A 22672-nucleotide genomic window follows, 5' to 3' on the forward strand; every position below is an offset into this window, starting at 1 on the left:
TCTATTTTATGGGCTGCATGTTTTATTAATGCGACATGTTTAAAGTCGCATGAATTATTACTTTTAGCTCGTCCTACAGTCAGACTGGATCTGGCAGATTTTTCTTGCTTGATTGTGTTAAAGGTATCGTCCCGGGATGGAAGCTGTTTCGAATAAAGCTGCCTTTTGCAATTGACTGATGGTAAATTTGTCAATGCCCGATGGCGTTCAAAGGACGTTCCAGTGGTTTGCGGATTGCATCCAATGTACCTATGACTATTGGTACAGGTAGTCCTTGACTTACGACCTCAACGGAGCCCAAAATTTCTGTTGCCAAGCAAGACGTCGGTTAAGTGGGTTTTGCCCCATTTTACGAGCTTCCTTGACGCAATTGTTACGTGAAGCCCTGCAGCTGATCATCTGGTAACACGGGTGTTGAATGAATCTGGCTTTCCCCATTGACTTTGCTTGTCAGAATGTCGCAAAAGGGGGATCACTTGACCCCGGGACGCTGCGACCGTCATTAATAGGAATCAACTGACAAGCATTTCAGTTTTGATCACCTGATCGTGGGGATGCTGCAATGGTCATAAGTGTGAAACGCCGTCATAACTCCCTTTTTTTCCAGCACTGACGTAACTTCGAATGGCCACTAAATCTACTGTTGTAAGTCAAGGACCAGCTGTACTGCCTTTGCTTTCTTTTGCCACCATGATTCTATTTCTATTTAAAGGTCTTTGTATTTTGTATTTTATTATCTTCTCCGGTTCTTTCTCTTCTCTTCTTCTGTCTCCAGGTACTGCCGTGTCCATTACCCAGACTTTTTTTTGTCTTTCTTTCTTACGTACAATTGTTAAGTCTGGGCTGTTATGCGGCAGGTGCTTGCGTGTCTGTTAGAATTCTGAAGTCCCGGAGCCCTTTAGCTTCTTCATTTTTCTATTACTTTTTCTAGTATTATTACCATTAATATTATTATCTCCTGATATATGAATTTGGAACAGATAAATATAAAAATGTTCGACAGCTTCAAGTGTGAGAGGGACCTTGGAGTCTTAGTGGACGATCACTTGACCATGAGCCAACAGTGTGCAGCAGCAACCAAAAAAGCTAATACAGCCCTTGGTTGCATAAACAGAGGCATAGAATCAGGATCACGCAAAGTATTAGTACTGCTTTATAAAGCCCTACTAAGACCACACCTGGAATACTGTAGCCAATTTTGGTCACCATATCACAAAAAAAGATGTTGACAGTTTGGAAAAAAAATCAGAGAAGAGCAACGAAGATGATCAGGGGCCTGGAGACTAAAACATATGAAGAACGGCTACGGGACTTGGGTTTGGCTAGTCTAAAGAAAAGAAGAAATAGGGGAGACATGAGAGCAGAATTCCAGTATTTGAGGGGCTACCACAAGGAAGAGGGGGCCAGGTTGTTCACCAGAGCACCAGAGGGAAGGACGAGAAACAATGGTTGGAAACTGATCAAAGAGAGGAACAACCTGGAATTAAGGAGAAATTTCCTGACAGTGAGGACAATTAGCCAGTGGAACTGCTTGCCTCCAGAAATCGTGGGCGCTCCATCACTGGAGATTTTTAAGAAGAGACTGGGATGGTGTCTGGGATGGTATAGGTTCTCCTGCTTGACTAGAAGACCACCAAGGTCCCTTCCAGCTCTATTCTATTCTAGCTTACAGTTAAAATAAACCATAACTAAATGTGTGTGTACACCACTGGCACAAAGTCAGTGTAGTTTGTTTGGGCATGAATCAAGTTGCAAACTTGGCTTAGTGATTAGTATGTTGGCTAGTGAAACCGCCTCTTCTTTTTGCAAATCCTGGCCCAATCTTCCATCCTGGGTGAAACTTTTGAGTAATGTAATATTTTCCTTATAATCTTTCTGGGGAACTTCGCCCCCTTGTGGAAGATATAGGCCAGGGGTAGGCAACCTTGGCTCTTTTATGACTTGTGGACTTCAACTCCCAGAATTCCTGAGCCAGCCATGCTGGCTCAGGAATTCTGGGAGTTGAAGTCCACAAGTCATGAAGGGGCCAAAGTTTCCCCCATGCTGGCTCAAGAATTCTGGGAGTTGAAGTCCACAAGTTATGCAGGGGCCATAGTTCCCCCATGCTAGCCCAGGAATTCTGGGAGTTGAAGTCCACAACTCATAAAAGGGCCATAGTTCCCCCATGATAGCTCAGGAATTCTGGGAGTTGCAGTCCACAAGTTATGAAGGGGCCAACGTTTCCCCCATGCTGGCTCAAGAATTCTGGAAGTTGAAGTCCGCAAGTTATGAAGGGGCCAAAGTTTCCCTCATTCTGGCTCAGGAATTCTGGGAGTTGAAGTCCACAAGTCATAACAGAGCCAAGGTTGCCTACCCCTTATATAGGCATTTGATTACCTGTCATTTACGGGTAAGTCCGTCTCTTACAACTATTCATTAATGACCAAAGTTGCAACGGTGCCAAAAAAAAGTGACTTATGACCGTTTTTCACACTTACGACTGTTGCAGCATCCCTGTGGTCAGCTGATCAAAATTCAGACATTTGGCGACTGACTCATATTTATGACGGTTGCAGTGTCCCGGGGTTATGTTATCACATTTCACAACCTTCTCCCTTAACAACCATGTAACTAACTTAACAACTGTGGCGATTTGCTATAACAACTGTGGAAAGAGAGGTCGTAAAATGGGGCAAAATTCACTTAACAACTGTCTCGGTTTGCAACAGATATTTTGGGCTCAACTGTGGTCGTAAGTTGAGGACTGCCTGTACTACAGTCATGGACCAGCATAAAAAGCTGTGTAGGTATCCATTGTTTATAAATCCTTACAAATTAAAAAGGTAGGGCCTAGGTGAATTTGAAAGATCTTGCCACGGAAAGGAGACCACCAGGAAACAGTGTGGATGAAACCTCTGGAAGAGGGTCACAGCAAACTCTGGTGCCCTCTGCCGCCCAAACTAAAGGATATATCTGTATTGCCAATAAATGCCACCCAACACCTCTTATTTTATGATGTGTCAGAAGCTTATTGCTGCTCCTCGCACTTCCAATGTTGGGAAAGCAGAGGAAAACAGCATATTTTTTGCTGAAGGTTGCACAAGGACGAAGGGGATAAAGGCTCTATTTACTCTCCAACAGCTGATAGCATGATAAATCTTTTAATAAGTAATTATCGCTGCCTATACTTCCCATATATTATACCCCTTGGACCAGCCCCATCGACAGTCTGCACACGCATGCAAAGAAATCATTGTGTGTGCAGGAGACGCTTAGTCAAATAAGGTTGCAAATCAAGCTGGATTAAAAAAAATATCTGCTGTGATATTGTTGGGATGGCTTAAATACTTCAGTGTAATTAACTCTAAGAAAATCTTAACAGGTAAAAAATGTTTTCGAAGATTGTGGGGAAAATAAATTTAAATAAGAACTTTAAAAACAGGATGATAAGTTGATTAAGATGATTAATTAGAAAAGAAGCTTCACATTGATGTGGTTGTTATTTGTAGAAATGCTAGAAAAATGTTTATATTCAATGGTTTATCTATTAAAATACTAAGAAATGTGCTAATTTAAGGTTGATAAATGAGAACATTATTGGAAAAAGAGAAAATGAAGGAAAGCTACTCTGTGGATTATGGAATTATAGAAACTAATTGTTATGGTTTGTAAATATTTATTTATTTATTTATTTATTTATTTATTTATTTATTTATTTATTTAATTTTATTTAGATTTATATACCGCCCTTTCCCGAAGGACTCAGGGCGGTTTACAGGGCATTTAAAAAACAGTCAATAAAAACGTTAAAATAAATTAAAAGAGATTAAATAGAACCCTGAGAAAATTAAAACCCAGTTAAAATTAAAATTAAAAATATTCTCAAATATAAACCAGACAACATGCTGTTTACCAAATATTAAGGCAATTATGTTAAAAAAAATAATAAAATATATATTTTTTTAAAAATATATATCTGCTGGTTCATGCCAACGGTTCTGTTTTGAAATAAAAAGCGCGAAGAAGTCAAGACAGATAATCAGATCACAGAACTCCGGCTTTTCAATAAAGGCAATCCTCGACTTACAGCTACTTGTTTAGTGACTGTTCGAAGTTACAACAGGACTGGGGGAAAAAGTGACTTCTGACCGTTTTTCAGACTTACGACTGCTGCGGCGTCCTCAGGATCACGTGATCAAAATTCCGACGCTTAGCAACCGGTTCATATTTATGACAGTCGCAGCGTCCCAGAGTCATGTGATCCCCTTTTGCGACGAGCAAAGTCAACGGAGGAAGCCAGATTCGCTTAATGATGATGTTACTAACTTAACAGAGGCAGCGATTCACTTAAGAACTGGGGCAAGAAAGGTCGTAAAATGGCGCAAGACTCAAATCACAACTGTCCGACGCAGCAACAAAAACTTTGGACTCAAATTGTGGGGGTAATTCAAGGATTTACCTGTACATGTAACTGGGGCAAAACTCACTTAGCCACAGAAATTTGGGCTATTAAGGTCGTATGTCAAGGCCTGCCTATCAGCTCTACTCATGGTTAGATTCAAACCAAGTCCAAGTTTTATCCTCGTTAAGAACCCGAAAAAGCTGGGCTAGGCTCAGAAGCAGAAACGGGACCACAATGGATGTCAGGCTGGCAACCCTGCTTGCTGAAAGCCTCTGGTCCAGACATGTCAAACACAAGGCCCGGGGGCCGGATCCGGCCCGCGAAGTGGTTTCATGCGGCCCGCAAAGCCATCCTGGAAACAGTGAGGGAACGGCCCCCGCTGCCTTGGCCCTGGCCCAAAGACCCTCCTTCTGCCAGAGACCCCCAGATCTGTCCCACTCCTGCCCAGGCCCCCATGGGCACCCTTGATGCCAACGATGGAGAGCTGGCCACGCCCACCCAGCAGGCCATACGCACTCTAGCCACGCCCACCCAGTAGGCCACGCCCACCCAGGCTACACCCACCCGGCCCCCTTGAGGGCAACCGCAATGCTGATGCGGCCCTCAATGAAATTGAGTTTGACACCCCTGCTCTGGTCCAATTATGGCCTTGGCAATTGTTTTTATTGGGTATTATTACAGATACTACTGTTATAGATACTAAGTTGATGTTGCATCTAATTACGGCGGCAAGACTTTTAGTTGCGCAATATTGGAAGAAGGAGGAATTGCCGACTATAGAAGAGTGGACTTTGAAAGTTTCCAACTTGGCGGAAATGGCAAAGATTTCGGCATATTTGAAAGATCAATCGCAACAGAGATATATTGTGGAATGGAGAAGATGGATTGAATATATTCAGAATAAATATGGGACTAAAAAGTTTCAGTTAGCATTTGAATAAGTAGTGGATTTTTATGATGTATGATTAGTTATTTGTTACTTTATTAATATTATGACTATGGAGAGTTAAAGTCCGATAGAACTTAATGTTTTATTTTTGTTGTTAGCATATTTTAGTTTATGTTTGTATTATTAGACCCTGTATTCAGCTCTGGGAAGTCGGGGAGGGGGGGGGAGGGGAGGGGAGGGTTGGGGAGAGGGGAGGGGGAGGAGGGAGTTTATTGTATTTAAAAATTGTAAAACTTTTTAATTTAAAAAAAAAAAAGGTGAATCAGGCCCTTTCATCAAGATGCAAGGCAGGATTTGCTTGCCTCTGCAACTGGGCAACAGGCAAACACACCTCCTGAAGCCCAAAAAGTCTTTTGGGGTAACTTTCCTCCCTCTTGCCCTCCACATAATTCCCATTAAATACACCGTGCTAAAAGCACACGGGATATTCAGTATTTTGCAGCTCACTCTAGAAGTTCTTGCAAAGAGAGAACCGGCACCAGGGCGGTAGCGACGGCTCCCCTGAGCTTGGCTAGGGAGGCCCGTCGTCCTCGACTTGTAACAATTCACTTAGTGACTGTTCAAAGTCGTTATTTGAGAGGCTTCCTTAGATCAGTGGCTTGCAAACTTGGCAAGGTTAGGTAAGATGTGGGAACGTCAAGTCCCAGAAGGTTTACAAAATACGGCATCAGATATACAAGCCGCTCTGCTGAATTTATTGCAGGTAGTCCTCGACTTACAGCATCCCCACGATCAGGTGATCAAAACAGAAATGCTTGGCAACTGGCGTGTACTTATGACGGTCGCAGCATCCCGGGGGGGCTGGGGGGTGTCACATGATTCCCTTTTGCAACCTTCTGACAAGCAAAGTCAATGGGGAAGCCAGATTCACTTAACAACCAGGTCACTAACTTAACAACTGCAGTGATTCCCTTGACAAACGTGGCAAGAAAAGTCGTAAAATGGGGCAAAAGTCACTTAACAACTGGCTCGCTTGGCAACAGAAATAACAAACAACAACAACAATAATAATAATAAAATGGAAGTGACCTTAGAGGTCATCTAGTCCAACCCCCTGCTCAGGCAGGACACCCTATACCATTCCACACAAATGGCTGTCCAGTCTCTTCTTAAAAACCTCCAATTTAGGGGCTCAACTGTGCACATACATTGAGGACTGCGTGTACTCCCCCTTTAACAATTTAAAAATAGAAAATAGAATAGAATAGAACAGAACAGAATATGGAACAGAACAGAATATGGAATGGAATGGAATGGAATGGAATGGAATGGAATGGAATGGAATGGAATAGAATAGAATAGAATAGAATAGAATAGAATAGAATAGAATAGAATAGAATAGAATAGAATAGAATAGAATAGAATAGAATAGAATAGAGAATTAACAGAATAAAAATAGAATGGAATGGAATGGAATAAGGAATTAATAGAATAAAAATGATAGAATAGAATAGAATAGAATAGAATAGAATAGAATAGAATAGAATAGAATAGAATAGAATAGAATAGAATAGAACAGAACAGAATAACCTTTATTGTCATTTTTTACTATGGGCACAATGGCACACATTAAAAATGAAATTTAGTTGCTTGCTCTTGAAGTGTACACATACATGACACACACTTAAAACATACTATATACAACATATGTACAGACCTACACCCTTACATATAAGTAACATATAAATATTCATCACTGTCCATCTTGAATACATAACGGAAGGAAGAAGCTTTAGAGTTCACAAGCTTAATGCTTGTATACATAGTTTTCTCCTACCCTTTCTCTGTACGTGTGTGTTTGTGTGTGTGTGTGTGTGTGTTTGTGTGTGTGTGTGTGTGTGTGTGTGTGTTGGTTGCAAACTTGGCTGTTCTCTCTTAACCCTGCACCCAGTTCAAGGGGGGGGGGGCAGCAGACCAGAGCCCCCACATGCATTCCACAAAGTTGTGCCACGTGAAGCTTTCTGCAGCAGCTAAACTGCAATGCCAGAGCCTTTAAAAAAATTGTAAAGATTTGTCTAGAGAACAGCACTTGCCTGTCCTGAGCCAATTGGGAATTTCCCAGGGTCAAAATGGAGCAGATTGCATCATGAAAGGAGAGGGGCGGGGGTGGGGGAGAGGAGAAGGCAGAGAGGGGGGGGGGGGAGTTTGCATCTGGAATCTGGACAATTTGCCTATCCCCCCCCCCCCGCTTCTTCAAACGGCTTCAATCTTACTGAGCTATTTATTCTAAGAACTGAGCGGTGCAGCAATTTCCAACTGGAGATTTCCATGCGCTGCAAAAACCTGCAAAGCTGCATAATTTAGTCTGCATCCTTGGGACTGGGGATGAAAAACAGGGAAGTTAGATCTCCGTGAAAAGGGAGGGGGGCAGAAAGCTGAAAGAGGCTTGGGAGACACTGTAGGGAGCTTGAGAAGGGATGGGAATAAACAGTCAAAGAGATATTAATCAAGGCAGCTAACCCTTCATCTCACAATTGGAAACCCAGAGGAGGTGATGGGAAACTTGGGAAGCGAGGTTTCGTATCATTTCAAAAGACTCGGCCTTGATAAAACTCATTATAACAGCCAGTTTGGTAGATTAGTCAAGATGCCGGCCTAGAAACTGGGAGTTCTAGTTCCTCCTTAAGACATCAAAGCGGGCCACGTGACTTTAGGCCTATCACCAGGTGACAAGGAGTTCTAGTCCTGCTCTAGGGATGAAACTCATCTGGGTGACTCACCCGGAGATGGCGAGTTCTATTCCCAACCTTAGGCATGAAAACCAGCCAGGTGACCTTGGGCCAAACACCAGGAGACTGTGAGTTCTAGTGGTGTCTTAGGCATGAAAACCAGCCAGGTGACCTTGGGCCAAACACCAGGAGACTGTGAGTTCTAGTGGTGTCTTAGGCATGAAAACCAGCCAGGTGACCTTGGGCCAAACACCAGGAGACTGTGAGTTCTAGTGGTGTCTTAGGCATGAAAACTAGCCAGGTGACCTTGGGCCAAACACTAGGAGACCAAACACCAGGAGACTGTGAGTTCTAGTGGTGTCTTAGGCATGAAAACCAGCCAGGTGACCTTGGGCCAAGCACCAGGAGACTGTGAGTTCTAGTCTTGCCTTAGCCATGAAAGTCAGTTGGGTGAGTTTGGGCTGGTCACTCACTCTCAGCCCAACTCAGCTCACAAGAGTTGTTACTGTAGGGAAAATAGGAGGAGGAAGGTGGCAAAAAGAGATCACATGATCCCGGGACACCGCAAACATCATAAATAGGAACCAGTTACCAAGCATCCAAATGTTGATCACATGACTATGGGGATGCCGCAACTGTTGTAAGCGTGGAAAAGAGTTATAGCTCACTTTTTTCAGTGCTGTTGTAACTTCCAACGGTCACTAAGCAAACAGTTGTAAGTCAAGGACTAGCTAGAGTAGGCATGTCAAACTCACGACGTCACGTGACATCGCACGACGTATAGGAGCTTTTTCCCCATTGGTGGCAATGGGGTGGGCGTGGTTTCATCACGACCTGTCCGGCCTGCGGGCCGGCAGTTTGACACCCCTGACCTAGAGGGACCATCCTCCCTTCCCCGACTGATAAATACAAGATAGATAGATAGAGAGAGAGAGAGAGAGAGAGAGACAGAGAGAGACAGAGAGAGAGACAGACAGACAGACAGAGACAGACAACCTTTATTGTTATTTTTTACTTTGGGCCCAATAGCACACACATTAAAATGAAATTTAGTTGTTTGCTCTCAAAGTATACACATATATAACAGACATTTAAACATGCTACACATAGCATACGTATAGACCGGGGGTAGGCAACCTTGGCTCTTTTATGAGTCGTGGACTTCAACTCCCAGAATTACTGAGCCAGCATGGCTCAGCATGGAAACCTCTCCCTTTCCCCTCAGCATGGCTGGCTCAGGAATTCTGGGAGTTGAAGTCCACGAGTCATAAAAGAGCCAAGGTTGCCTACCCCTGGTATAGACCTACACCCTTACCTATAAGTAACATATAAATATTATTCACTGTCCATCTTGAATACATGACAGAAGGAGGAAGCTTGAGAGTTCACAAGATTAATACTGCATGGAACAAAACTGGGACTGAATCTGGATGTTCTGCTACGGATACCACGGAACCCCCTCCTCCCAGAAGGGAACAAGGAAAACAGGTCGTGAAGAGGATGTGTAGTGTCCCAGACAATCTTACAGACCCTGCTCAAGCAACGCTTCTGTGCCATGTCCTGGATGGAGGGGAGGGAAGTGCCAATGATCTTTTCGGCTGTCCTCACCACTCTCTGCACTGCCTTCCTGTCCGAAGCAGGGATGCTTCCAAACCAGACTGTGTGTCAGAATCCATTTATATCACATTCATAAATGTATGTTTAAAACATTATTCCCCCCCCCATGGATTCTGCCATCTCCCAAGGACGGAGGAGCGCATGTGGATTCAGCCTGCCTTAGGTTATTTCAAAGACCAAGGGAAACCTTTTGAACTGGGGGAACAAAGGGGAGGGTTAGGGAAGGAGACATCTGGCCTGTGTCTCCATTTGAATCTGTAAAGGAAGAAGGCAATAACCGTAAAGATTCCAAGTTCCATTTTTCCCACGAAAGGGATGACACGAAGTAAAATGATGGGGGGCTGACCAAATGGGGTTGAGAGAAGCGGGGTTGAACCGGGAACTCTTTATAAAGTTTCAATCTGTAAAACAATACCAGGTCCTGTCTTGTATTTCCACAACCAAGCATGTCCTAGTAAAAATTCCTTTTGGACTAGAACTGACTCCAAGAGTTTTTGTTTTCCTAAGACGTGGATTGGGTTGGGTCCTGACACTGTGAGAGTTAGGAATAGGTGAGTCAGTTAACAGTTTATTTCATAAATGGCAACTCGACTCACACATTAGAAATTTGAGAAGAAACATTTCACATCATTCAAGGTGCCTTAACGAACTCGCTATAAATTTTAGGCTGGGCCATTCTTTTTACTTTTTACTCTCCTCACCACCAGATTAGGCATTCAAGATAGCTGCCTAAAATCTCTGGGGTTCTTGCTTTCTTGATTTTATCTAGCTGAACGGAGCTTCTACAGCCAGTTGTCTAGTTAGGACCATTATGGAGTTAGCCCACCAGGTCATAACTGGGATCTCCTATGTGGCTGACATAATTTTACAGACTTTTTTGCGGCGGTCATCAAAGCAAAAAGCGACCACCGCAGCCATTAAGCAAATGCTGCGGTTGTTAACTGAATCAATAGCTTGCTGTGGGTGCACGTTTTACTGAAAACTAGGAGTAAAACCAGGATTGTATTAGCCTTTTTGGCTGCGGCCGCCACACACTGCTGATCTCAGAACCCCAGCAAAGGAAAAGACAGAGAGAGAAAAAATCAACAGTATAATTCAGGGTTTCCCACGGAGTTACACTGCCTGAAGACCCATTGATGTACAGGTGGACCTTAACTTGCCAACATTCGTTCAGCAACTGTTTGAAGTTAAAATAGTACTGAAAAAATTGACTTGACAGCCAGCCTTTGCAGTTAACAACCATCGTAGCATCCCTAGGGTCATCGGATCCAAATTTGTGTGCTTTGCACCCCAGCAAGTTTCTCCGAAAATAAGACCCAACCTGAAAATACGCCCCAGTTAAGATTGACAGCCAGACAGAAACATTTAGTACCGTATTTCCCCGAATATACCAGAAAATAAGCTCGAATGAATGGATGAATGAATGAATCTTTATTGTCAAAGTACAACTATGTGTACATTGAGATTAGCTGAGCCTCCCTTTGTGCTCCCTCCCCCCAACACACAGTGACAACAAACCCTCCAACTTACTACACCATGTGAACCAACTACACCACACACCGGCCTCCCAAGTCAATTCTGCATAAAATTCACACAAGTTATTTGCTGTGGGTGCAAGTTTTACTGAAAACTAGGAGTAAAACGTCTTTTGGAGCAAAAATTAATATAAGACCCGGTCTTATTTTTGGAGAAATATGGTATTTACAACAGTTGCAGGGTCCCAGCCAGTTTCTCACAAGCAAAGTCAAGGGGGGGGGAGCTAGAGTCACATGTCTGTTTAGCCGATGCCTTGCAGCAGCCGCCCAGTTTTCTGTCTGTGTAAACTATCATTACCACCATCATGGAATGCTCTTCACACAGTTTCTTAAACCACAAGACCAGCTTCTGAAGCTACACCAACCTCATAATTGCAGGAATTCCTGCTGATTTCTGCTGGAACAGACATGACCTATAGCTTAATTTTTCCACAATGGCCACTGACATAAACAAGTTTCACACCCAGCTATACGTTCTGTAGAATAACAGAACAATAGACTTGGAAGAGACCTCGGAGATCTTGTAGTCCAACCTCCTGCTCAAGCAGGAGACTCTGTACGGGGGTCTTCAAACTTGGCCCTTTTATGACTTGTGGACTTCAACTCCAAGAATTCCTCAGCCAAGGTGCCTGGCTGAGGAATTCTGGGAGTTGAAGTCCAGAAGTCATGAAGGGGCCATAGTTCCCCCATGCTGGCTGAGGAATTCTGGGAGTTGAAGTCCACCAGTCATGAAAGGGCCATAGTTCACTCATGCTGGCTGAGGAATTATGGGAGTTGAAGTCCACAAGTTATGAAGGGGCCATAGTTCCCCCATGCTGGCTTAGGGATTCTGGGAGCTGAAGTCCACAAGCCATAAAAGGGCCAAGTTTGAAGATCCCTGAGCTAAATAAATAAATGAAGCCCTCGTCTTTAGGAGCCAAGATTGGAACCAGAATTTTCTGTCCCTAAGCAAAGGAGGTTGCTGAGTGAGTTGTGCCCAATTTTATAACCTTTCAGGCCACTGTTTGTTAAGCGAATTACTGTAGTCGTTAAGTGAATCCTGTGGTCATTAAGCAAATCCAGCCTCCCCCTCCCCCTCCCCGGTTGACTTGGTTTGTTGGAAGCTGACTAAGAAGTTTGCACACGGCAATCGCATGAGTCTAGGATGCTATGCTTGTCGTAATTACATCCTGGTTGCCAAGTTGTTGTTAATAATAACAACAACAACAACAAATAGAGTTGGAAGGAACCTTGGAGGTCTTCTATTCCAGCCCCCTGCTCAAGCAGGAGAACCTATATACAGTCCAGACAGGTGAATATCTAGTCTCTTCTTTAAAATCTCCAGTGATGGAGTGCCCACGATTTCTGGGGCGTAAGCTGTTCCACTGCTTAGTAACACGGTTGTTACGTGAATTTGGCTTCTCCACTGACTTTGCTTGTCAGAAGGTCGCAAAAGAGGATTGCGTGATCCCGGGACACTGCGACCGTCATACATACATGAATAGAATAGAATAGAGTTGGAAGGGACCTTGGAGGTCTTCTATTGCAGCCCCCTGCTTAAGCAGGAGAACCTATACCATCTCAGACAGGTGATTGTCTAGTTTCTTCTTAAAAACCTCCAGTGATGGAGCGCCCACGATTTCTGGGGGGTAAGCTGTTCCACTGGTTGATTGTCCTCACTGTCAGGAAGTTTCTCCTTAATACCAGGTTGCTTCTCTCTTTGATTAGCTTCCAACCGTTGCTTCTCATCCTGCCCTCTGGTGCTTTGGTGAACAACCTGGCCCCCTCTGCCTTGTGGCAGCCCCTCGGATACTGGAACACTGCTATCATGTCTCCCCTATTTCTTCTTCTCTTTTGACTATCCAAGTCCCGCAGCCGTTCTTCGTATGTTTTGGTCTCCAGGCCTTTGATCATCTTAGTTGCTCTTCTCTGAATTTTTTCCAAAGTCTCAACATCTTTTTTGTGACCAAAATTGGCTGCAGTATTCCAGGTGTAGCCTTGTTAAGTATTTATAAAATGGTACTAATACTACAGGTGATTTTAATTCTATGCCTCTGTTTATAGAACCCAGGATTGTATTAGCTTTTTTGGTTGCTGCTGCACACTGCTGGCTCATAGTCAAGTGACTGTCCGCTAGGACTCCAAGGTCCCCCTCACAGTTACTGTTTTTGAGCCAGGTTTAAAGCGGACGAGGGGACTGTGAGAGGGTTGGTTGTAAGTCACTTCAAACGGTCGCTAAATGAAATGGTTCTAAAGTCAAGGAGTACCTGGACTTTCTTCTGAAGGGAATTGCTGCATCTCTCACGTACAGATCGTGTGATTCAGTTAACTAGTGTGGCAAAAACTGTCATAATACCAGGCTTCCCTCAACAAACATCTTGCTTAACAACAGAAAATCTGCTCCCGGTTATGGCTATAAGTTGAGGAAAACTTATATAAATCTAGTTTTTCCAGTTCTTCGGATCAAAATGGATAGGTTTTCCTCTTTCAATACAGGTGGTCCTCAACTTACAACTGTTCGTTTAGTGACCGAACTTACAAAGGGACTGAAAAAAGTGACTTATGACCGTTTTTCACCCTTACGACCCATGGTCACGTGATCAAAATTCGGGTGCTTGACAGCTGACTCACATTTATGACAGTTGCAGTGTGTGTGTGAGGGGGTGTCATGTGATTACATTTTACAGCCTTCTGACAAGTAAAGTCAATGGGGAAATCCAGATTCGCTTAACACCCGTGTTAACTAATTTAACAACTGCAGTGATTCACCTAACAAAGGCGGCAAGCAAAGTCGTAAAATGGGGCCAAAACTCACTCCATGAATTTCTCACTTAGCAACATACATTGTGGGCTCAATTGTGGCCGTAAGTCAAGGACAATCTGTAAAGCAGTTATCTGACAGCTCAATCTCATCTTATCTACTTGAAATAAAACCCACTGGATTTAGTGGGATATAACCAAAATAAGTTTTAAAAACTGGGTAACTTTCTTTGTCAATAATATAATACAGTACTATGGTCTATGCCAGGGGTAGGCAACCTTGGCTCTTTTATGACTTGTGGACTTCAACTCCCAGAATACCTGAGCCAGCCATGCTGCCTCAGGAATTCTAGGAGTTGAAGTCCACATGTCATGAAGGGGCCAAAGTTTCCCCCATGCTGGCTCAGGAATTCTGGGAGCTGAAGTCCACAAGTCATGAAGGGACCATAGTTCTCCCATGTTGGCTCAGGAATTCTGGGAGTTGAAGTCCACAAGTCATGAAGGGACCATAGTTCTCCCATGTTGGCTCAGGAATTCTGGAAATTGAAGTCCACAAGTCATGAAGGGGCCAAAGTTTCCCCATGCTGGCTCAGGAATTCTGGGAGCTGAAGTCCACAAGTCATGAAGGGACCATAGTTCTCCCATGTTGGCTCAGGAATTCTGGGAGTTGAAGTCCACAAGTCATGAAGGGACCATAGTTCTCCCATGTTGGCTCAGGAATTCTGGGAGTTGAAGTCCACAAGTCATGAAGGGACCATAGTTCTCCCATGTTGGCTCAGGAATTCTGGGAGTTGAAGTCCACAAGTCATGAAGGGGCCAAAGTTTCCCCCATGCTGGCTCAGGAATTCTGGGAGTTGAAGTCCACAAGTCATGAAGGGACCATAGTTCTCCCATGTTGGCTCAGGAATTCTGGGAGTTGAAGTCCACAAGTCATGAAGGGGCCAAAGTTTCCCCCATGCTGGCTCAGGAATTCTGGGAGTTGAAGTCCACAAGTCATGAAGGGACCATAGTTCCCCCATGCTGGCTCAGGAATTCTGGGAGTTGAAGTCCACAAGTCATGAAGTGACCATAGTTCTCCCATGTTGGCTCAGGAATTCTGGGAGTTGAAGTCTACCAGTCATAAAAGAGCCAAGGTTGACTACCCCTGGTCTATGCTGAAGGTCTAAGAAAGAGGGTGAAGTTACTAAAGGAAACCAGCCCACAAGAAACAGAAACAGCATTAAACAAGTATACGAACAACATCTGTTCCATTACATTTGGATTTGACAATTGGCCGCACCCTTTTTCCTAAAGTCTTCGCATAGTTTTCTCCTATTCAGATTTTGAAAACTTGTCAAGGAAGACTCATATGATCCATCCTGTTAGCCAAGAGTGAGAATTTTAAAAAAATAAAATAAAATCCAAGCAAAATAAGGGAAAAAAAATCTAGGGAAGACTAAGGACCGAGGCTTTAATTGTTCTTCTTTAAAGAAAATAAGGGAGGAAGGAAAGGAAAAGATATCAGATCTCCTATCAACAAAAGGCACTTTTTAATACATAGGAACGGCACGTAGAAGATCAAAAGTGATATAAAACCCGTATGTAACACCAAATTAGCCTGGGGCGGGGGGGGGGGGGGGGAGGGCTGCTGTGGCAGTGTTTACAAATTTTCAGGAGCTCAAAGAAAAGGGGATGTCATTGTTCACTCAGCTCTTGTGTCATGCAATCACACACACACACACACACACACACACACAAACGGGCGCGAGAAGTTTGCCAAGGGACAAAACAATGTCAGTTACACAAGGGAAGAATGCAAATAAATCTCTACGGTCATAACAAGAAACAGCAGCTGGAAGGGATCCGGCTTTGAGCACATGGATTCGATTCCAGCTATCCCCACATAGCAAAGGAACTCGGCTCAGGAACCGATGCCAAACAATTCCACAAACTGCAAATTACACAACACCCTGATGTCCAGTGCATTTCTGCTCCCGAGGCAAAGCCTGCTAACTCTAACCTAAACTCTGAATAAACAGAATAACAGATTTGGAAGGGACCTTAGAGGTCTTCTATTCCAACCCCCTGCTCAGGCAGGAAAACCTATCCCATTTCAGACAAATAGTTGTCCAGTCTCTTCTTAAAAACTTCCAGCGTTGGAGCATTCACAGCTTCTGGAGGCAGGTAGTTCCACTGGTTAATTGTTCTCACTGTTAGGAAATTTCTCCTTAGTTCTAGGTTGCTTCTCTCCTTGGTTAGTTTCCATCTGTCGCTTCTTGTCCATTTGTTTATTCAAATGTAGGTAGCCATCATCTTATGACAATTGATCCCACAATTTCGGTTGCTAAGTAAGACAGTTGTTAAGTTAATTTGGCCTCGTGTTATGACTTTTTTGCCACAGTTGCAAAGTGAATCACTGCAGTGGTTAAATTAGCAATGCGGTCGTTAAGTGAATCGGGCTTCCCCGTTGACTTTGTCAGGTCAGAAGAGGGGGACCACATGACCCGGGACACTGCAACTGTCATAAATATGAAACCAGTTGCCAAGCATCCAAATTTTGATCACATGAACGTGGGGGATGCTGCAATGGCCGTCATTGTGAAAAACGGTCGTCAGTCACTTTTTCCGGTGTGGTTGCACCTTCGAATGCTCACTAAATGAATTGTTATAAGTCGAAGACTACTTAGAACAAGAAGTAAGGGATGGAAACTAATCAAGGAGAGAAGCAACCTAGAACTAAGGAGAAATTTCCTGACAGTGAGAACAATTAATCGGTGGAACAACTTGCCTCCAGAAGTGGTGAATGCTCCAACACTGGACGTTTTTAAGAAGAGAATGGACAGCTATTTGTCTGAAATGGTATAATAGGGTCTCCTGCTTGAACGGGGGGGGGGGGGGGTTGACTAGTCACTAGAGACCTCCAAGGTTGACAGCATTTTTAGCACCCCATAAATACAGGTAGAGAAGAGAGAGACAACCTATTCTCTAAAGCACCTGAAGGCAGGCCAAGAAGCAACGGATGGAAACTAAGCAAAGAGAGAAGCAACCTAGAACTAAGGAGAAACTTCCTGACGGTTAAAACAATTAACCAGTGGAACGGCTTGCTTCCAGAAGTTGTGGGTGCTCCCACACGGGAGGTTTTTAAGAAGAGACTGGACAGCCATTTGCCTGAAATGGTATAGGGTTTCCTGCCTGAGCAGGGGGTTGGAATAGAAGACGTCTGAGGTCCCTTCCAAATCTGTTATTCTGTTAAATCATGTTTATACAGAGTTTAGGTTAGATTTAGCAGGCTTTGCCTCGGGAGCAGAAATGCACTGGACGTCAGGGTGTTGTGTAATCTGCAGTTTGTGGAATTGTTTGGCATCGGTTCCTGAGCCGAGTTCCTTTGCTATGTGGAGATAGCTGGAGTCGAATCCATGTGCTCAAAGCCGGATCTCTTCCAGCTGACAGTTAGAACACTTAACCAGTGGAGCCACTTGCCTCCAGAAGCTGTGGGTGCTCCAACACTGGAGGTTTTAAAGACGAAATTAAGACAGCCATTTGTCCAGGATGGTATAGGGCAGGGGTTCCCAACCCCCGGTCCGTTGACCGGTACCATGCCAATAACCGCAGAAACAAGCAAAGCCCCATCCGTGGGATGCAGGCAGCACACAAAACCACGCACTCTCCGGTCCTTGGGAAAACCTTTCTCCACTGAACCGGTGCTTGGTGCTTGGGCAATTATTTAATTTCCTTTTAATATTTGTAACTTTGTATTTTATTCTTGCCCTGTGAACCGCCCTGAGTCCTCAGGGAGAAGGGCGGTATAGAAATATTATTAAATTAAATTAAATTAAATTAAAAGGTTGGGGACCTCTGGCATAGGGTCTCCTGACTGTTGGACTAGATGACCTCTCCAAGGGTCCCTTCCAACTCGGTTGTGAATAACTCTCGTTATTCTGTATTCTGTTTTTGCAGAGCGAGCTTGCATTTGAGCCTTGAATTGACTTGATACTGGGTCGAACTGATACGGGGCAGAAGGCAGATGAACAAAAGCTCGCCTCCTCGGTCTTGCTGAATCGTGCCCCCCACCCCACCCCACCCCACCTCACCCTTCGAAGGAGCTATGGGGAGAAAGGCCTCAGAGCCTCCGGGGCATTGGTCCTAAAGAGAGGAGTGGTTCCCAATGGAAGCCATTCCAACTTTGGCTTCTCACCAGGACGGGCTTAACCGGAGGATGAAAAGCCGCAGTGTTAGCCCAAAGAATGAAAGGAACTTCGTCTACCCAACGGGCTTTCTATTTTCCACCCCCACCCCCCCTTCTCTCTCTCTGTTAAGAGTATAAAAACAACATGGGATTTTGTTTCAAGAAGCAAAAGTTTCTTCCCAGAGAATCAGACATTTTCCAAGTCAGCAGGAGAAGAACAAATCAGAACCACAAGCCCATCTAACTTGGAATGCCGGTCTATGCCGATGCTCCTCAACCTCAGAGACTTTACGACGTTGGACTTCAAGTCCCAGAATTCCTCAGCCAACCGGGGAATTCTGGGAGTTGAAGTCCACGGATCTTAAAAGTTGCCGAGGTTGGGAAATACTGGCCTAACCCCTCCCTCGGTATGATCTTCCATCTTGCTTGGTTATGGTCTACAGAAGCGGTCCTTGACTTATGACCACAGTAGGAACCAGAATTTCCATTGCTAAGCAGGGCGGCTGTTAAGTGAGCGTTGTCTGACTTTACTCTCTTCTTAGCAGTCATAAATATAAGGACCAGTTTCAAGTCACTTTTTTCCAGTGCCTCTGCAACGATGAATGGTCACTAAACAAATTGTTGCAAGGTGAGGACTACCTGTACTGCCAGGAGTTCAGCCTTTTCAGCCTTACCCGACGACGTCTAAGGTCTGCTAGGGTTAACTTCACGTAGCTCAGCCTACGGGATATTATATTACTAACCAGATGTTTGAATATGGTGGAGAATAGATAATTGCTAGAAATAGAAGTATTATCATAATTAGAAAGATGAGATTTGTCATTAGAATATTAGATTTTGGTATGAGAAGGGAAACAGGAAAACGCTAAGAGGTTTGAAGAAGGGAAGCTTTGGGTTACCCAAATATAACTTACTTTGAAATGATAAACAATAGAGAACATTTGCATACGGCATCCAGTTTTGGTCACCACGATGTAAAATGATGTTGAGACTCTAGAAAGAGTGCAGAGAAGAGCAACAAGGATGATCAGGGGACTGGAGGCTAAAACATACAAAGAACAGTTGCTGGAATTGGGTATGTCTCGTTTAATGAAGAGAAGGACGAGGGGGGACACGACAGCACTGTTCCAATATCTCAGGGGCTGCCCCAAAGAAGAGGGAGTCAAGCTATTCTCCAAAGCACCTGAAAGCAGGACAAGAAGCAACAAATGGAAACTAATCAAGGAGAGAAGCAACCTAGAACTAAGGAGAAACTTCCTGACTGTTAGAACAATTAACCAGTGGAACAAACTGCCTCCAGAAGCTGTGAAAACTCCAACATTGGAAGTTTTTAAGAAGAGACTGGACAACGATTTGTCTGAAATGGTATAGGGTTTTCTGCCTGAGCAGAGGGTTAGACTAGATGACCTCCAAAGTCCCTTCCATCTGTATATTATTATTATTATTATTATTATTATTATTATTATTATTATTATTATTATTATTATTATTATGAAATTAACATCTTTTAAAAAAGCAAAAACAGGATTGAACATATGGATATTAAGTGCAAATGCAATTAAGTTATGTTTTGTTTAGAAGAGTTATCTAAAACTGACATTATTGATATTATGAGAAAAATGTAACAAAGATGTTGATATTCAATTGTGTATTTATTCATAACAATAAGAATTGTATTTGCCTAGTGTGGGAAAATAGGTACTACTGGAAGAAGAGAGGAGACATTTGACGGTGTCCTATTGGATCTGGACTGAAGTAGTTAATATAAACCACTGAATTACTAATGGACCCAGACAACACGCTGTCTATTAAGTATTTGACTGTAAAACTAGAAAATTAATAAAATATTTATTGGGGGAAAAAGTAGCTCAGCCCATAGAGATCAATGGGGTCAAGTTGGAATAGAAGAGGGTATCAACACTCTAAAACTAATACAGATAGTCAGTTTTAATCAGAATAGAGCTGGAAGGGACCTTGGAGGTCATCTACTCCAACCCCCTGCTCAAGCAGGTGACCCCATACCACTTCAGACAAGTGGCTGTCCAGCCTCTTCTTGAAAGCCTCCAGTGATGGAGCACCCACAACTTCTGAAGGCAAAGCTGCTCCACTGGTTAATTGTCCTCACTGTTAGGAAGTTTCTCTTTAATTCCAGGTTGCTTCTCTCCTTGATTAGTTTCCATCTCTTGTTTCTTGTCTTGCCTTCTGGCGCTTTGGATTCATTTAGTGACCAAAGTTACAAATCCACTGAAAAAAGTTGACTTATGACTGTTTTTCACACTTAGGAGAGTTGCAGCATCCTCATGGTCATGTGATCAATATTCAGATGCTTGGTAACTGACTTGTATTTATGACGGTACTTAGCACTTAGACTTATATTTATTTATTTATTTATTTTATTGCATTTATATACCGCCCTTTCCCTGAGGACTCAGGGCGGTTTACAGGGAATTAAAAATCAAACATACAAAAGTTAAAAACCAAGTTAAAAAATATTAAATCAACCCTGTACTCTTAAAAACCCCAGTTAAAAATTTTCTCCTCAGCCTGGGCCCGAGAGCTCAAAGAGCCAGGTCTTCAGGCCCCGGCGGAATGAACGGAGGTCGGGGGCAGTCTTCAGCTCCACCGGCAGCTGGTTCCAGAGGGCAGGCGCTCCCACTGAGAAGGCCCTATCCCTGGGTGTCACCCGCCGGCAATCTCTTACCGGCGGAACCCTGAGCAGACCCTCCCTGTGGGAGCGCACTGGGCGAAGGGCGTTTGATATACCGCTTACAGTGCTTTACAGCCCTCCCTAAGCGGTTTACAGAGTCAGCCTTCTTGTCCCCCAACAATCTGGGTCCTCATTTTACTGACCTCAGAAGGATGAAAGGCGGAGTCAACGTTGAGTTCAGTCAGGATCGAACTCCTGGCTGTGGGCAGAGTCAGTCTGCAATATTAACCATCTCCTATTTATGATTGTATTTATGACTGGATGCTGATTTTACTCGAGTATCAGCTAATAGGGCCAGGTTGGATGTTACTCAACCCTTGGAGTGGCAGAAGAAAAACATTTTTCAGACTGCCTTTGTTCAAACCAGCTGTTTTCCAGATGCATGGACTTCAACACCCATTATTCTCCAGGCCTCACAGCAAGAGCTAAGAATTCTGGGAACTGAACTGGAAATGCATATATTTGGAGGCCCCCTTGGGACAAAAAGCTGCCTTAGACTAATACAGCTTGCAAGGGTGAGTAAGATCTTAAGTTCTTCCGTCACATCCACAGCCTTTGACAGAGCATTGTTAACAGGCTTGGGAAGAAGCCATTTAGCACCCACCTGCACAGGTGTGCCAATGCTGAACACTCAGGGATTTGGGATGAGCCAAAAATGAATATTCCCGAAGCAAATTTCCTAACCCCTGTAAAATGCAGAGTTCCAAGTGGTAGAATAATTTCTCTCTTGTGAGATATCAATTGCCATCTCATTCCTCAGGAGAGAAACAGGAAAACAGAAAAAAGAGAATCCTACTAAATCAGGGGTCTTCAGACTTGGCCCTTTTATGACTTGTGGACTTCAACTCCCAGAATTCCTCAGCCAGCGTGCCTGGCTGAGGAATTCTGGGAGTTGAAGTCCACAAGTCATAAAAGGGCCACATTTGAAGACCCTTGTACTAAACCAAGGTTTCTCACCTTTGGCAACTTTTAAGATGTGTGAACTTCAACTCCCAGAATCCCCCAGCCAGCTGCAGTCCATACAGCCTCAGGTTGCCAAGGCTGAGAAACACGGGTCTAAACCAGGCCCATTTTATAATCTGGAAAACCTGCCCCTTAAACTATCCCTCCTTTAAAATTCAGCCCTATCCTAAAGGGCAGGTTTATGCTGTCTGATGTCAGGATTTCTGAGCACCACAAACACATCAAGATCTCACTGTGGAGACAGGGCCATGGTTAGAAGAATTCAGAGCAATTCCTTGCAACTAAACAAAGAGTGGTCACAGCTGCCAGCTTTGGAGAAAAAAAAACCTCTAGACTTTTTCTAAAAGAGTGAAAAGATCCACTGAGAATTTCCCCAGGCTGTTTTGAGCAGCCAAGATTATTCTATTCTTTGCTCTGTTAATGTTTGCTCTTCTCTCCTCAGCAAAGCCTGTCTTTCAAAGTCACAGTTTCAGAACTAGTGGCCAATTCCTTGTTGAACTGCATTGGATGTCCTTTCAGCAAAAGATGGGACCCACCCACGGTTAGCAGCATTTCTCCTTCAGTTCCCATTTATTGCTCGACTAGGATGAATTGGAAACCCACCAAAGTTTGGAGGGTCAAAGAATAATACTTGCAGAAATGGGGGGGAAAAAAGCAATATTCTGACCGTTCTTTCAGACATCTGCAAAGCTCCCGCAGAAGCAGGCATCTTTTCATTACCTGCAATTTTTCCTGTTAGGTTGCAACCTTTTTGAAATGCTCAAATAGAAAAGTACATACGTTCCAAAATCGACCTTACATTCAGTACAGCCAAATCCCATGTTATTTACAGGGGTCTCTTTATGGCCAAGTCTTCCTACCATTGTAGCCTCCTTGACACCCAACTGCGAGGTCGGTTGAGCAAAGACCAAAGGCAAAGCACTTCAAGCAAGCAAGCAAGCGAGGGA

General features: G+C 43.8%; 1 protein-coding gene across 2 annotated transcripts in view; it reads right to left on the minus strand.

Moving 5' to 3' along the window:
* The window catches only part of RAB30 (RAB30, member RAS oncogene family), a 50667-nt gene that overhangs the window by 26163 nt on the left and 1832 nt on the right, over positions 1-22672 (minus strand). The window contains exon 2 of one of the 2 annotated variants that reach the window (XM_083362196.1): positions 18970-19048. The exons of the other annotated variant lie outside the window; for it this stretch is intronic. The gene's annotated coding sequence lies outside the window, so the exon portion shown is untranslated. The remainder of the gene's footprint in view (positions 1-18969; positions 19049-22672) is intronic. 2 annotated transcript variants of the gene reach the window in all.

This window comes from Vipera ursinii (genome assembly GCF_947247035.1).
Source record: "Vipera ursinii genome assembly, chromosome: 4".
NCBI classification, from domain to species: Eukaryota; Metazoa; Chordata; class Lepidosauria; order Squamata; family Viperidae; genus Vipera; species Vipera ursinii.